Here is a 15,611-nt window from a genome sequence, read left to right on the forward strand (position 1 = left end):
ATACTTCTAATTTATCCCTCCCCCACCTCTCCCTTTCCCCTTTGGTGACCATAAGTTTTCTACATCTGCGAGTCTGTTTGTTTTGTATATAGATTCATTTGTATTATTTTTTAGATTCCATGCAAAAATGGTATCATATCATATTCGTCTTTGTCTTACTTCACGTAGTATGATAATTTCTAGGTCCATCCATGTTGCTGAAAATGGCAATATTTCATTATATTTTATGGCTGAATAATATTTCATTGTGTATATATACCACATCTTAAACCAATCATCCATTGATGGGCACTTGGGTTGTTTCTGTGTCTTGACTATTGTAAATAGTGCTGCTATGAACACTGGGGTGCATTTATCTTTTTGAATTAGAGTTTTCATCTTTTCTGGATATATACCCAGGAGTGGGATTGCTGGATCATATGGTAGCTCTATTTTTAGTATTTTTAAGGAACCTCCATACTGTTCTCCATAGTGGCTGCACCAATTTATATTCACACCAACAGTGTAGGAGGGTTCCCTTTTCTCCACACCCTCTCCAGCATTTATTATTTGTAGACTTTTTTGATGATGGCCATTCTGACCTGTGTGAAGTGACACCTCATTGTGGTTTTGATTTGCATTTCTCTAATAATTAGTGATTTTGAGCATCTTTTTATGTACCTGTTGGCCATTTGTATGTCTTCTTTGGAGAAATGTCTATTTAGGTCTTCTGCCCTTTTTTGGTTGGGTTGTTTGTTCTTTTCATATCAAGTTGTATGAGCTGTTTGTATATTTTGGATATTAACCCCTTGTCATTTGCACTGTTTACAAATATTTTCTCCCATTCCATAGGTTGTCTTTTTTTGTTGGTGGTTTCCTTTTTTGTGCAAAAGCTTTTAAGTTTGACTAGGCCCCGTTTGTTTATTTTTTCTTTTATTTCTTTTGCCTTGGGAGGCTGATCTAAGAAAATATTGCTACAATGTATGACGGAGAATATTTTGCCTATGTTCTCTTCTAGGTCTTATGGTGTCATGTCATATTTAGGTCTTTAAACCATTTTGTTTAATTTTGTATATGAAGTGTTCTAATTTGATTTATATGTAGCTGTCCAGCTTTCCCAACATGATTGCTGAAGAGACTGTCTTTTCTCCACTGTATATTCTTGCCTCCTTTGTTGTAATTGACTGTAGGTGTGTGGGTTTATTTCTGGGCTCTCTATTCTGTTTCATTGAACTTTATGTCTGTTTTTGTGCCAATACTACACTGTTTGATTACTGTATCTTTGTTGTATTGTTTGAAATCTGGAAGGGTTATGCCTCCAGCTTTGTTTTTTTTCCTCAGGATTGCTTTGGCAATTCTGGGTCTTTAGTGGGTCCATGTAAATTTTACAATGATTTGTTCTGGTTCTGTGAAAAATATCATGGATAATTTGATAGGGATTGTATTAAATCTGTAGATTGCTTTGGGTAGTATGGCCATTTTAACTATATTAATTCTTCCCAATGCAAGAGCACGGGCTATCTTTCCATTTCTTTGAATCATCTTCAATTTCCTTTATCAATGTTTTATAGTTTTCAGCATATAGTTCTTTCACTTCCTTGATTAAGTTTATTCCTAGGTATTTTTTTAATGTGACTTTAAACAGGACTTTTTACTTTCTGATATTTCATTGTTAGTGTAAAGAAATGCGACAGATTTCTTATCCAGATAATCTTGTATACAGATTAATCTTGAATCCTGCTACCCTCTTGAATTCATTTATTCGTTTTAATAGTTTTTTTAAACATCTTTATTGGAGTATAATTGCTTTACAATGGTGTGTTAGTTTCCGCTGTATAACAAAGTGAATCAGCTATATGTGTACATATATCCCCATATCTCCTCCCTCCCACCCTCCCTACCCCACCCCTCTAGGTGGTCACAAAGCACTGAGCTGATCTCCCTGTGCTATGCAGCTGCTTCCCACTAGCTATTCTACATTTGATAGTGTATATATGTCAGTGCTACTCTCTCACTTCATCCAGCTTACGCTTCCCCTCTAATAGTTTTTGTGTGGAGTTTTGGGGTTCTCTATATGGAGTATCATGTCATCTGCAAATAGTGAGTTTTACCTCTGTCAATTTGGATACCTATTATTTCTTTTTATTGTCTGATTGCTGTGGCTACGACTTATACTATGTTGAATAGAAGAGATGACAGTGGGCATCCTTGTCCTTTTCCTGAATTTAGTTAGCAGGCTTTTAGCTTGTCACCATTGAATGTCATATTAGCTGTGGGGTTATCATAAATTGCTTTGTTCCCTCTACACCCACTTGGTGAGAGTTTTTATCATGAATAGATGTTGAATTTTATCAAATGCTTTTTCTCTATCAAGATGATCATGTGGGTTTTGTCTTTTCTTTTGTTAATGTGGCATATCACACTGATTGATTTGCACATGTTGAACCATCCTTGAAACCTGGAATGAATTCAACTTGACCAGGGTGTATGATCCTTCTTATGTATTGCTGAATTTAGTTAGCTAATTTTTTTTATTTTAAATATTCCTATATTTTTATTAGTCTTATTTATTGATTTTTTTTCATTGCAGCAGCAGTGGGGGAAAAAAGTAAAGTTTCTCCACACACAAAGGGTGTCCAATTGACACAAGTTTATATGCCAAGGATGTCTTTCCGTTGCTGAAAATTTCTCAATGTGCTTGTGCTGGCTGAAGGAAGCCCCAGCAGGATGCTGCGGTGAAACTTTGAAGTGAATTCTGGTGCCTGGGACCAGCCCAGCATGGACCAGGAGGCATGTTGGAGAGGAATCAGCCCTCCCTGTCCCCACCTGGCAGTTGTACCTGGCTCAGGAACGTCTGAGAAAAAGTTGTCAAGTCCCCTGTTCCTGATCCCCAGCCCCAATCCCAGGCCAAGAAATGTTTACCAGAGGGATCGGGACCATGCCATGTGCCTGGGGATACGAGTCCCTGCCGCCCAGCAATCCTGATGCGTCCTGCTCACTAGGCTGCCGGTTGCCAAGGTTTGCTAATATTTTGCTGAGGATTTTCACGTCAATATTCATCAAAGATATTGGCCTGTGATTTGTTTTTGTAGTGTCTTTGTCTGGTTTTGGTATCAGGGTGATAATGGCTTCACAATGACTTTGGGCTTGTTCCCTCCTCTTCAATCTTTTGGAAGAGTTTGAGAAAGACTGGTATAAGTTCTTCTTTGTATGTTTGGTAGAATTCCCCAGTGAAGCCGTCCAATACTGGACTTTTGTTTGCAGGGAGTTTTGGGTTTTTTTTACAGATTCTATTTCACTTCTAGTGACTGGTCTGTTCAAATTGTTTCTTCTTGACTCAATTTTGGCAGGCTGTATATTTCTAGAAACTTGTCCATTTCCGCTAGGTTATCCAGTTTGTTGTCATGTAACTGTTCATAGTATTCTAGTATTTTTTTTTGTGGGTTTTTTTTGTATTTCTGTGGTATCAGTAGTTATTTCTCCTCTTTCATTTCCTATTTTGTTTATTTGGGTCCTCTCTTCTTCCTTCTTGGTGAGGCTGACTAGAGGTTTGTTGATTTATCTTCTTTAAAAACCATCTTAGTTTCATTGTTGTTTTTTTAATCTCTATTTTCTCTCTGATCTTTTTATTTCCTTCCTTCTGCTGACTTTGGGCTTTGTTCTTTTTCTAATTCTTTTAGGTGGTAGGTTATGTTGTTTGAGATTTTTTCTTATTTCTTGGGGAAGGCCCGTATCGCTATGAACTTCCCTCTTAGAACTGTTTTGCTGCATCCCATAGATTTTATAAAGTTGTGTTCTCATTGCCATTTGTCTCAAGGTATTTTCTGATTTCCTCTTTGATCATTACTAGCATGTTGTTTACTCTCCATGTATTCGGTTTTTTCCTGTGATTGATCTCCAGTTTCATACCGTTGTGTTCAGAAAAGATGCTTGAAATAATTTCTATCCTCTTAAATCTGTTGAGACTTATTTTGTGACCTAATAATGTGGTCTATCCTAGAGAATGTTCCATGTGCACTTGAAAAGAATGTGTATTCTGGTTTTTTTGGATGTAGTGTCCTGCAGATATCAAGTCTAACTGTTCCATTGTATCATTTAGGTTCTCTGTCGCCTTGTTGATCTCCTGTCTGGAAGATCTGTTCTGTACACTGATGCCAGTGGGGTGTTAAAGTCTGCTACTATTATTGTATTCCCATCAATTTCTTGCTTTATGACAGTATTTGTTTTATGTATTTAGGTGCTCCTGTACTGGGTGCATATATGCTAAGTGCAATATCCTCTTCTTGGGTTGATCCCTTTATCATTATATAATGTCATTCTTTGCCTTTTTTTAACGGACTTTGTTTTAAAGTCTATGTTGTCTGATATGAGTATTACGACCCCCACTTTCTCGTCATTTCCATTTGCATGAAAGCTTTTTCCATCCCCTCACTTTCCATCTGTGTCTTTCACTCTTAAGTGAATCTCTTGTAGGCAGCATATTGTAGGTTGTTTTCTTATCCAATCTGCCACTTGATGTCTTCTGATTGGAACATTTAGTCTATTGACTGATGGGTCAATTACTATCAGTAATTACTGATAGGCATGCACTTATTGCCATTTTAAACCGTTTTCTAGCTGATTTTGTAGTTCTTTGTTCATTTATTATTTTTCCTTTTGTGGTTTGATGGTTATGCTTGCGTTCCTTTCTTTTTGGCTTTTGTGAGTCTATTGTATGCTTTTCCTTTGCAGTTACCGAGGTTTTCAAGTATGTTAACTCATAGCTATATTTACTTGCGTTAGACTTACAGTCGTAAAAGTTCAAACACATTCTAAAAGTTATAATCACTTTTACAAAAATTTTTTGATTGTATTTTAATGTATGTACTGGTTTATATAAATGATCTTAATCCTCTTATGTAATATGCCTTTCCCATTGTGATTTTCCCTTTCCTATAGATTCTTGCTTTACTATTTAGAGAAGATCTTTCAATGTTTCTTTTTGGTTAGGTTTAGTATTGCTGTATTCTTTTAGTCTTTGCTTGTCTGATTCTTTCTTTCTCCTTCTAGCTAAATGGTAATCTTTCTGGGTAGAGTATCCTAGGTTGCAGGCTTTTTTCCTTTCAGGATTTTGAATATATCCTGCCACCCGCTTCCAGCCTGCAAATTTTCTGCAGAGAAATCAGCTGATAGTCTTATGTGGGTTCCCTTGTAACTGACTCTGTTTCTCTCTTGCTGCCTTTCGAGTCCTCTTTAACTTTTGCCATTTTAACTATGATATATCCTGGTGTGGGTCTGTTTGGGACTTTCTGTGCTTCCTGGATATGTTTCATTTTTTCAGGTTGGGAAGTTTTCAGCCATAATTTCTTCAAATACATTTTCGATCCCCTTATTCTTCGTCTGAAACCCCTATTATGTGTAAGTTGGCAGGTTTTATATTGTCCCATACATGTTTTCTTCCCTTTTTCACTTGTCTCTTTGTCTGTTGTTTTGATTGGGTGATTTCCATTATTCTATCTTCCAGATGATTTATTCACTGTTCTGCATTTTTAGTCTGCTGTTCACTGCTTCTAGATTGGTTTTTATCTCAGCAATTGTTTAATTTTAATTGGTTCTCCTCTTTAGAGTATCTAATTTTTGTTACAGTGATCTGCATTTCTATCAATAACCTTTCTTAATTACTTTTTTTATTACCTCCTCTTTGAACTCTGGGTCTAGTAGACTGGTGGTCTGCTTCATTATTTGTTCTTTCACAGGATTCCTCTTGTTCTTTTAATTGGGATTAGTTCCTCTGCTTTTTCATTTTATGTTTGTCTCTACAAATTTAGAAGAAACTACCTACTGTGGTCTTCAAGGGGTGTTTTTATGTGGAGCATCCCTGTGTAGGCTGTGTGAATCCAATATTTTTGGTGCAAGGGCTGTTTTTGGAATGGATGCCAGCCTTGTCTTTCTCCAAGGTGTGTTGGCCGTTGTCCCCTTGACAGGTGGTGTGTTTGATGTTGTGGTGTTCAGGGCCTGCAGTGGGATGTTGGGAAGGGCCTCCTCTTTAATCTGTGGCTGTCACAGCCCTGTGTCCACATTCTTGAGTTTATGGTTCATAATAGCTGTGAAAATGTGTGAAAGGAGAGCAGGTGAACATGAGCATTAGCAATTGTGTCGTGATAACTGATGCTAGCCACTGGAGTATTGATGCCTGTCTTAACACTGCTTGTGTTATTTTCACACAATTGAGTGTCAACTGGGGGTTCACAGCACACAAAAGAACACATGGAAATCAATGGAATTACATCTTCAAGTTAAGAGTTCACCCACGCATTTTTCAGGAAAAAAGTACTCAGGATTCTATGCATGAGAATCAGTATAAAGGCTTCTGCTGCTGAAACAATCAATCTGAGGACAGGAAGCCCTCTCCTCTGCGTGCTTGCGGGTGCTTGAGGAAGGTGAATCTCACTCAACCCCCCAGAGGGGCAGACTGTGAGCCCTGGCTGGTGGGGTGGAAATCAGTCTGCTTGTGCCTTCATGTCCCACAAGACTGGTCCCAGCACCCAAAGAAAGCAAGATTTTTCTCAACTCTTTTATTAAGTTAGAAACAGATAAAAGCAACACAACTTTTGGGAAAAGCACCACTGCGAGGTCCTCTGTGCTGTGAGATCTGTGCTTAACTTGGCTCAGCAATGCAACAGGCCACAGGGGCCCCTCCAGGCAGTGTGGGCTCTGGACCTGGGGCTGCTGCTTCCCCACCAGCCCCAGGGCCTCCCCAAATCTCAGGCAGAGCCATCTCCTGGGACCAGCCACCTGGCTTCTAGGTGGCTGAGATGAAGCACCAAGAGAAAGAGGTCGGCCTCTCATACAGGTGGGTCTGTGGGGTCCAAAGAACCCAGAGATGTGCCTTCCACTTTTGGCTTTTTCCCAAGTGGCAGCTGATGGCCTTGCACTGGGGCAAGCGAAGGACCGGCCCAGAAACTCTAACACTAGGTGTGAGGAGGGCCGCTAGCAGGAGCCAACCCCTCCAGAACCCCAGATGCTGAGGTTGTACCTATGAGGTACCCAATGACTTGGGAGGTGGAAAAAATGAACAAATGGTCGGCAGTTTTCTTGGGACCATTGTTTTTGAGCTCAGGGGGCAAAGGGGCCAGATCCCATTACCAGCTGGAAGGGCAAGATGTCAGAGGACAGCGGGCACTGGAAGGGGGGCCGGCGTCATGGGCCTTGTCATCCTCCAAGTTGAGATGTGTCCAGCCCTGGTGGGATCTATAGTGGGCACCCTGGAGTCCCTCTGTGGTCCCCAGCTCATATCTGCTGCTGGTCTTGGAGGGTAGTGCCATGTTCTAGGTTGACCATGCTCCTGTCAGGAGATGGGGTCATTGCTGCCTCTTGGGCTGGGCTCTGAGGGGAGGTGATGGGGCATCCCCTGGTCTCCACGTGCATCTGCACCTAGGCACAGTATCCTGGGGCATAGCTGGCCTGACCAGGAGTTGGGTCTGGGTGTCATTTGCTAATGGAGACTGGTGGGTGTCACTGAAGGGTTCCCTCCCTTAATGTGCTTTCTCCACAGCACATTCTGCTCTCAGCCCCGATGCACCTGTTTCCCAGAGGCCTGGGACATCATCTGTGGGGAGACATTACAACACCAATAGGGAAGCCCTGAGCCAAAGACCATGCTGTCAGTGCTGCCACCCCCACCCCTTCAGGGAACCCCCCCCACCCACCCAGTCCCCCAATCCCAGTCCAGAACTTGCTGAAATAGGCGACCTCAAAGCTCTGCAAACGTGTCCTTCTCCCCGAGGCTGAGGGAGTCCTGGCATCCGCCCACGCCCCCCTTGAAAGGTCCTCTCCCCGGCAAACCACTGCAAAGCAGGAAAGGCCTCGGCCAGACACACAGGGCGCTGGAGACGGATTTTCTTCTCTGAAGCTCAGAGCAGCCCCTGAAGCCGCCCAGAGCTGGAGGGGCTGACTTCTGGCTGCTCGGAGTACTGGCCTGGGGCCGGGCTGAGCTTCCTGCCATGGCAGACAGGGTCAGGGCCACCGTGCAACAGTGAGGGCTGCAGCCGTGGGGTGGGGAGAAACACACAGCGTCTGTGGAGGAACGAGAGAGAATGTAAATCATGCCAACAACATTCTGTCCTAACCTGGAACCAGATGATGATCAAGAGGCCACAGGGAAGGGCTGGAGCTCAGGCCCTGAGTGGAAGGCCTGCGTGTGAAAACGGAGCTCTCTCGTTTACCAGCAGTGCAGCCCTGAATGGTTCCGCAACCTTCCTGAGGCATGCTTTCCTCATCTAGAATATGGGAACTACTCATGGGTCCATTCAGCCCCTCCAGCCATGTGCACCTGAGCACCCTCAAACCAGCAGGCACTGTGCCAGGCCTGGGGAAACACGAAGGGCAGACACAGCTACTGCTGTCTCCATGGATCATCCTTCAGTGGGAGAAACTGCAGGCTTCTACGAATAAAATGTATACAGCCATCACACAGTAACAAAAGAGCTTTATGTTAAAAATAAAAATTTAGAGATTAGAGAGCCATTTCACACTAGGAATGCTTGTCTGAAGTCCTGGGTGAGAGGCCTCTGTACCAGCAACCTATGAACAAGTGAAACTGAACTAAGCGCAAAGGAAAAAAAGGAGCCAATAAAACATGGAAGAAAGTAGCGTATAAAACAGTGATTAGAGGAGATGGAGACAAGATGGCAGAACAGAAGGATGTGAGCTCACCTCTTCTTACAAAATCACCAAAATCACAACTGCTTAACAACCATTGACAAAAAAATGCTGGAACCTACCAAAAAACATATCCTACATCCAAAGACAAAGAAGAAGCCACAAAGAGATGGTAGGACAGGCGCCAACTGCAATAAAATCAAATACCATGCCTGCCAGTGGGCAACCCACAAACTGGAAAATAATTATACCACAGAAGTTCTCCCACAGGAGTGAAAGTTCTGAGTCCCACATCGGGCTCCCCAGCCTGGGGGGTCTGGCAACAGGAAAAGCCCCCATAGAATCTGGCTTTGAAGGTTAGTGGGGTTTGTTCACAGGAATTCCACAGGACTGGGGGAAACAGAAACTACACTCTTGGAGGGTGCAGACAAGGACTCATGCAAAGCAGGACACAGAAAAAAGCAGGAACCTCATAAGAGCCTGGGCCAAACCTACCTGCTGATACCGGAGGGTCTTCTGTGAAGGCGGGGGGCTGTGGCTCACTGTGGGGACAAAGACACTGGCAGCGATAGTTCTGAGGAGTGCTCATTGGCATGAGCCCTCCCAGAGGCCACCATTTCCTCACTATGACCTGGCCCCACCCAACGGCCTGTGGGCTCTAGTGCTGGGACACCACACGCCAAACAGCCAACAAAGTGGGAACACAGCCTCACCCATAAGCAGGTGGGCTGCTTAGAGCCTTCCTGAGCACACAGTTGTCCGCTAAACACACCCCTTGACATGGCCCTGGCCACCAGAGGGACAAGACCCAGCTCCACCCACCAGTGGGCAGGATCCAGTCCCTCTCACCAGGAAGCCTTCACAGGTCTCTTAGACAGCCTCATCTACCAGGGGGCAGAGAGCAGAAGCAAGAAGAACTACAACCTGTGAAACAGAAACTGCAGTCACAGAAAGCTAGACAAAATGAGATGGCAGAGGAATATGTCCCAGATGAAAGAATAAGATTAAACCCCAGAAGAAAAAGTAAGTGAAGTGGAGACCGGCAGTCTACCCAAAAAGGAATTCAGAGTAATGATAGTAAAGATGATCCAAGATCTCAGAAAAAGGAGGTACAGATCGAGAAGATACAAAAAATGTTTAACAAAAACTTAGAAGAACTAAAGAACAAACAGAGATGAACAATACAATAACTGAAATGAAAAATACACCAGAAGGAATCAATAGCAGAATAACTGAGACAGAGGAACAGATAAGTGAGCTGGAAGACAGAATGGTGGAAATCACTGCCACAGAAGAGACTAAAGAAAAAAGAATGAAAAGAAATGAGGACAGTCTAAGAGACCTCTGGAACAACATGAAATGCACCAACATTTGCATTATAGCGGTCGCAGAGGGAGAAGAGGGAGAGAAAGGACCTGAGAAAATATTTGAAGAGATAATAGCTGAAAATTTCCCTAACATGGGAAAGGAAACAGTCATCCAAGTCCAGGAAGCACAGAGAGTCCCAGGCAGGATAAATCCAAGGAGGAACATGCCGAGAGACATAGTAATCAAAGTGACAAAAATTAAAGACAAAGAAAAAATATTAAAAACAACAAGGGAAAAACGACACATAACACACAAGGTACCTCCCATAAGGTTCGGCAGACACTCTGCAGGCCAGAAGAGAGTAGCACCATATATTTAAAGTGATGAAAGGGAAGAACCTACAACCAAGAATACTCTACCCAGTAAGGCTCTCACTCAGATTCGACAGAGAAATCAAAAGCTTTACAGACAAGCAGAAGCTAAGAGAATTCAGCACCACCAGACCAGCTTTGCAACAAATGCTAAAGGAAATTCTCTAGGTGGAAAAGAAAAGGCCACAACTAGAAATAAGAAAATTACAAATGGAAAAGCTCACCGATAAAGGCAAACATACAGTAAAGGCAGGAAGTCATCTACACACAAATATGATATCAAAGCCAGCAACTGTGAGAAGGGGAGAGCACAAATGCAGAATATTGGAAATGCATTTGAAATTAAAAGAACAGGAACTTGAAACAATCTTGTTTCTATATAGACTGCTATTTCAAAACCTCATGATAACTGCAAACCAAAAATCTACAGTAAACAAGAAAAAGGAATCCAACACAACATTAACGTTAGTCATCAAATCACAAGAGAACAATAGAGGAAGATAAAAGAACTAGGAAAACAAATCCAAAACAATCAACAAAATGGAAATAAGAACACACATATTGATAATTACCTTAAACGTAAATGGATTAAATGCTCCAACCAAAAGACAAAGACTGGCTGGATACAGAAACAAGCCCCATATATATGTTACCAGAGACCCACTTCAGATCTAGGGACACATACAAACTGAAAGTGAGGGGAGGAGAAAAGGCAAATATTAACAGCCATAAAAGAAGAAATCAACAGTAACAATAATAGTGTGGGACTTTAACACCCCACTTTCATCACTGGAGAAATCATCCAGACAGAAAATCAATAAGGAAACACAGGCCTTAAATGACACATTAGACTAGATGGACTTAATTTATAGAGTATTCTGTTCAAAAGCAATAGAACACACAGTCTTCTCAAGTGCACATGGAACATTCTCCAGGATTGATCACATGCTAGGCCACAAAGTGAGCCTCGGTAAATTTAAGATAATTGAAATCATATCAAGCATCTTCTCCAACCACAATGCTATGAGATTAGAAATCAATTACAGGAAAAAAAACTGTAAAAAACACAAACATCTGGAGGCTTAAACAATATGCCACTAAACAACCAATGGATCACTGAAGAAATCCAAGAGGAAATCAAAACATACCTAGAGACAAATGACAATGAAAATACGATGATCCAAAACCAATGGGATGCAGTAAAAGCACTTCTAAGAGGGAAGTTTATAGCAATACAATCTTACCTCAGGAAACAAGAAAAATCTCAAACAACCTAACCTTACACCTAAAGCAACTAGAGAAAGAAGAACAAACAAAACCTATAGTTACTATAAGGAAAGAAATCATAAAGATCAGAGCAGAAATAAATGAAATAGAAATGAAGAAAACAATAGAAAAGATCAATGAAACTAAAAGCTGGTTCTTTGAGAAGATAAACAAAATTAATAAACCTTTAGCCAGACTCATCAAGAAAAAAAGGAATAGGGCTCAAATCAATAAAATTAGAAATGCAAAAGGAGAAGTTACAACCAACACCACAGAAATACAAAGGATCATAAGAGACTACTACAAGCAACTATATGCCAATAAATTGGGCGACCTAGAAGAAATGGACAAATTCTTAGAAAGGTACAATCTCCCAGACTGAACCAGGAAGAAACAGAAAATATGAACAGACCAATCACAAGTACTGAAATTGAACTGTGATTTAAAAACTAACAAACAGAAGTCCAGGACCAGATGGCTTCATAAGCAAAAGCAAATTCTATCAAACATTTAGAGAAGAGTTAACACCTATCCTTCTGAAACTAATCCAAAAAACTGCAGAAAAAGGAACACTCCCAAACTCATTCTATGAGGCCACCATCACCCTGATACCAAAACCAAAGATACCACAAAAAAGAAAATTACAGGCCAATATCACTGATGAACATAGATGCAGAAATACTCAACAAAATACAAGCAAACCAAATCCAACAATACATTAAAAGGATCATACACCATGATCAAGTGGGATTTATCCCAGGGATGCCCGGATTCTTCAATATCCGCTAATCAATGTGATACACCACATTAAAAAACTGAAGAATAAAAACCATATGATCATCCCAATAGATTCAGAAAAAGCTTTTGACAAAGTTCAACACCCATTTATGATAAAAAGAAAAAACTCTCCAGAAAGTGGGCATAGAGGGAACATACCTCAAAATAATAAAGGCCATATATAACAAACCCACAGCTAACATCATTCTCAATGGTGAAAACCTGAAAGCATTTCCTCTAAGATCAGGAACAAGACAAGGATGTCCACCCTCGCCACTATTATTCAACACAGTTTTGGAAGTCCTAGCCACGGCAATCAGAGAAGAAAAAGAAAAGGAATCCAAGTTGGAAAAGAACTGTCACTGTTTGCAGATGACATGATACTATACAGAGAAAATCCTAAAGATGCTACCAGAATACTACTAGAGCTCATCAATGAATCTGGTATAGTTGCAGGATAGAAAATCGATATGCAGAAAACTGTTGCATTTCTATACACTAACAACAAAACATCCAGAAAGAGAAATTAAGGAAACAATCCCATTTACCATCACATCAAAAAGAATAAAACACCTAGGAATAAACCTACCTAAGGAGACAAAAGACCTGTACTCTGAAAACTATAAGATGCTGATGAAAGAAATCAAAGCTGACACAAACACATGGAGAGATACACCATGTTCTTGCATTGGAAGAATCAATACTGTCAAAATGAGTATACTACCCAAGGCAATCTACAGATTCAATGCAATCCCTATCAAATTACCAATGGCATTTTTCACAGAACTAGCACAAAAAATTTTTTAAATTTGTATGGAGACAAAAAAGACCCCAAATAGCCAAAGCAATCCTGAGAAAGAAAAATGGAGCTGGAGGAATCAGGCTCCCTGACTTCAGACTATACTACAAAGCTACAGTCATCAAAACAGTATGGTACTGACAAAAACAGAAATATATAGCTCAATGGAATGGGATAGAAAGCCCAGAGATAAACCCATGCACCTATGGTCAACTAATCTATGATCAAGGAGGCAAGAATATACAATGGAGAAAAGACAGCCTCTTCAATAAGTGGTTCTGAGAAAACTGGACAGCTACTTGTAAACGAATGAAGTTAGAACACTCCCTAACACCATACACGAAAGGAAACTCAAAATGGATTAAAGACCTAAATGTAAGTCCGGATACTATAAAACTCTTAGAGGAAAACATAGGCAGAACACTCTTTGACATAAATCACAGCAATATCTTTTTCAATCCGTCTCTCAGAGTAATGGAAAGAAAAACAAAAATAAACAAATGGGACCTAATCAAATTTAAAAGCTTTCGCACAGCAAAGGAAACCATAAACGTAAAGACAACCCATAGAATGGGAGAAAATACTTGCAAAGGATGCAACCGACAAGGACTTAATCTCCAAAATTTACAAACAGCTCATGCAGCTCAATATCAAAAAAACAAGCCAATCAAAAAAGGGGCGGAAGACCTAAATAGACATTTCTCCGAAGAAGACATACAGATGGTCAAAAAGCACATGGAAAGATGGTCAACATCACTAATTATTATAGAAATGCAAATCAAAACTACAATATCACCTCACACCAGTCAAAATGGCCATCATTGAAGTCTACAAACAATAAATGCTGGAGAGGGTGTGGAGAAAAGGGAACCTTCCTACACTGTTGGTGGGAATGTAAATTGGTACAGCCACTATGGAGAACAGTATGAAGGTTCCTTAAGGAACTAAAAATAGAACTACCATATGATCCAGTAATCCCACTCTTGGGCATATAGTTGGAGAAAAACATGGTTTGAAAGGATATATGCACCCCAATGTTCATTGCAACGCTGTTTACAACAGCCAGAACATGGAAGCAACCTAAATATCCATTGACAAATGAATGGGTAAAGATGTGGTATGTATATATAATGGAATATTACTCAGCCATTAAAAAGAATAAAATAATGCTATTTCCAGCAACATGGATGGACCTGGAGATTATCGTACTAAGTGAAGTAAGTCAGATAGAGAAAGACAAACATATGATATCGCTAATATGCAGAATCTAAAAAAATGATACAAATGAACTTATTTACAAAACAGAGCCACAGACTTAGAGAACAAACTTATGGTTACCGGGAGTGGGGGAAGGGCTGGGGGAGGGATAGATTGGGAGTTTGGGGTTGACATGTACACACTGCTATATTTGAAATAGATAACCAACAAGGACCTACTGTACAGCACAGGGAACTCTGCTCAATATTCTGTAATAATCTAAATGGGAAATGCATTTGAAAAAGAATAGATACAAGTATACGTATAACTGAATCACTTTGCTGTACACCTGAAACTAATACAACATTGTTAATCAACTATACTCCAATATAAAATAAAATTTTAAAAAATAATAAAATAATATAATAAAAAAAGAAAAAAAATTAGAGATTAGAAGGAAGACTTTCTTTTACTTTGGTGGAGGGTATGGGAAGGAGGTAATATTTAACCTGAGACCTGCAGAACAGACAGGAGTTTGCTAGAAAGGCAAAAAGCACTCCAGGCAGAAGGAATGGCATGTGCAAAGTCCTGGGGGTAGGAATCTGGTATTGATATTTTTGAGAACCTGAATGTAGGCCAGTGAGATGGAAATGGTGAGAGAGGGAGGGCAGACATGGTTAGAGAGCAGGGGGAGCAGACATGGTCGTGGCCAGTCAGGTCACCAGGAAGAACAGTACAGCTGTGGGCAGCAGCCAACACATTCATTCCTGCACTCGACAAATATTTACTGCACAGCCTACCAACCCAGACCCTGCAGGACAGATGCAGTGGTGAATGAGGTCAGACGGTCCCCATGGTCATGAAGCTCACACTCCAGTGCTGGGTTCTCAATCAGTGTGACATCTGCTCTGAGCTTCGCATTTTCCTGTGGAAAATAAGGACAGATACCTGCCTTCTCCCAGAGAAGGATGGAGCCATCTAATGCACACGAAAGGCTTAGTGTAGAATATCCTGGAAGCAACGAAGAAAACGCAGCTGGCCAGTGTGATCATTTCTAAAGCCCAACCCACAGCCACAGCTTGGCATAACCTAGCCCAACTCCAAGCAGAGATGTGGCTGTGGACGTGTGTCCAGGAGGTGGTGCCCTTGGCTGGGGTAGCAGCTCCTGAGTTGATCACCTAGTGGAGAAAGGATACAGCAGGCCCAGGAAGGACCTAGAGGGGTGGGGAGCGGGGAACACTCAGGACAGCGACGGGCGGACTGCCCACTCAGCC

At 41.1% G+C, this 15,611-nt stretch overlaps 1 protein-coding gene across 3 annotated transcripts in view; it reads right to left on the minus strand.

The window, feature by feature from the left end:
- Positions 1-15,611, minus strand: part of KLHL25 (kelch like family member 25) — a 103,507-nt gene that overhangs the window by 42,089 nt on the left and 45,807 nt on the right. Inside the window, exon 3 of one of the 3 annotated variants that reach the window (XM_081229587.1) lies at positions 7,708-8,034. The exons of 1 other annotated variant lie outside the window; for it this stretch is intronic. The gene's annotated coding sequence lies outside the window, so the exon portion shown is untranslated. Of the gene's footprint in view, positions 1-7,707; positions 8,035-15,100; positions 15,263-15,611 lie in introns of those variants that run through there. One more of the 3 variants, XM_081229586.1, reaches the window with a different exon arrangement.

This window comes from Mesoplodon bidens (assembly GCF_964165515.1).
Source record: "Mesoplodon bidens genome assembly, chromosome: 3".
In the NCBI taxonomy this organism is placed as follows: domain Eukaryota; kingdom Metazoa; phylum Chordata; class Mammalia; order Artiodactyla; family Ziphiidae; genus Mesoplodon; species Mesoplodon bidens.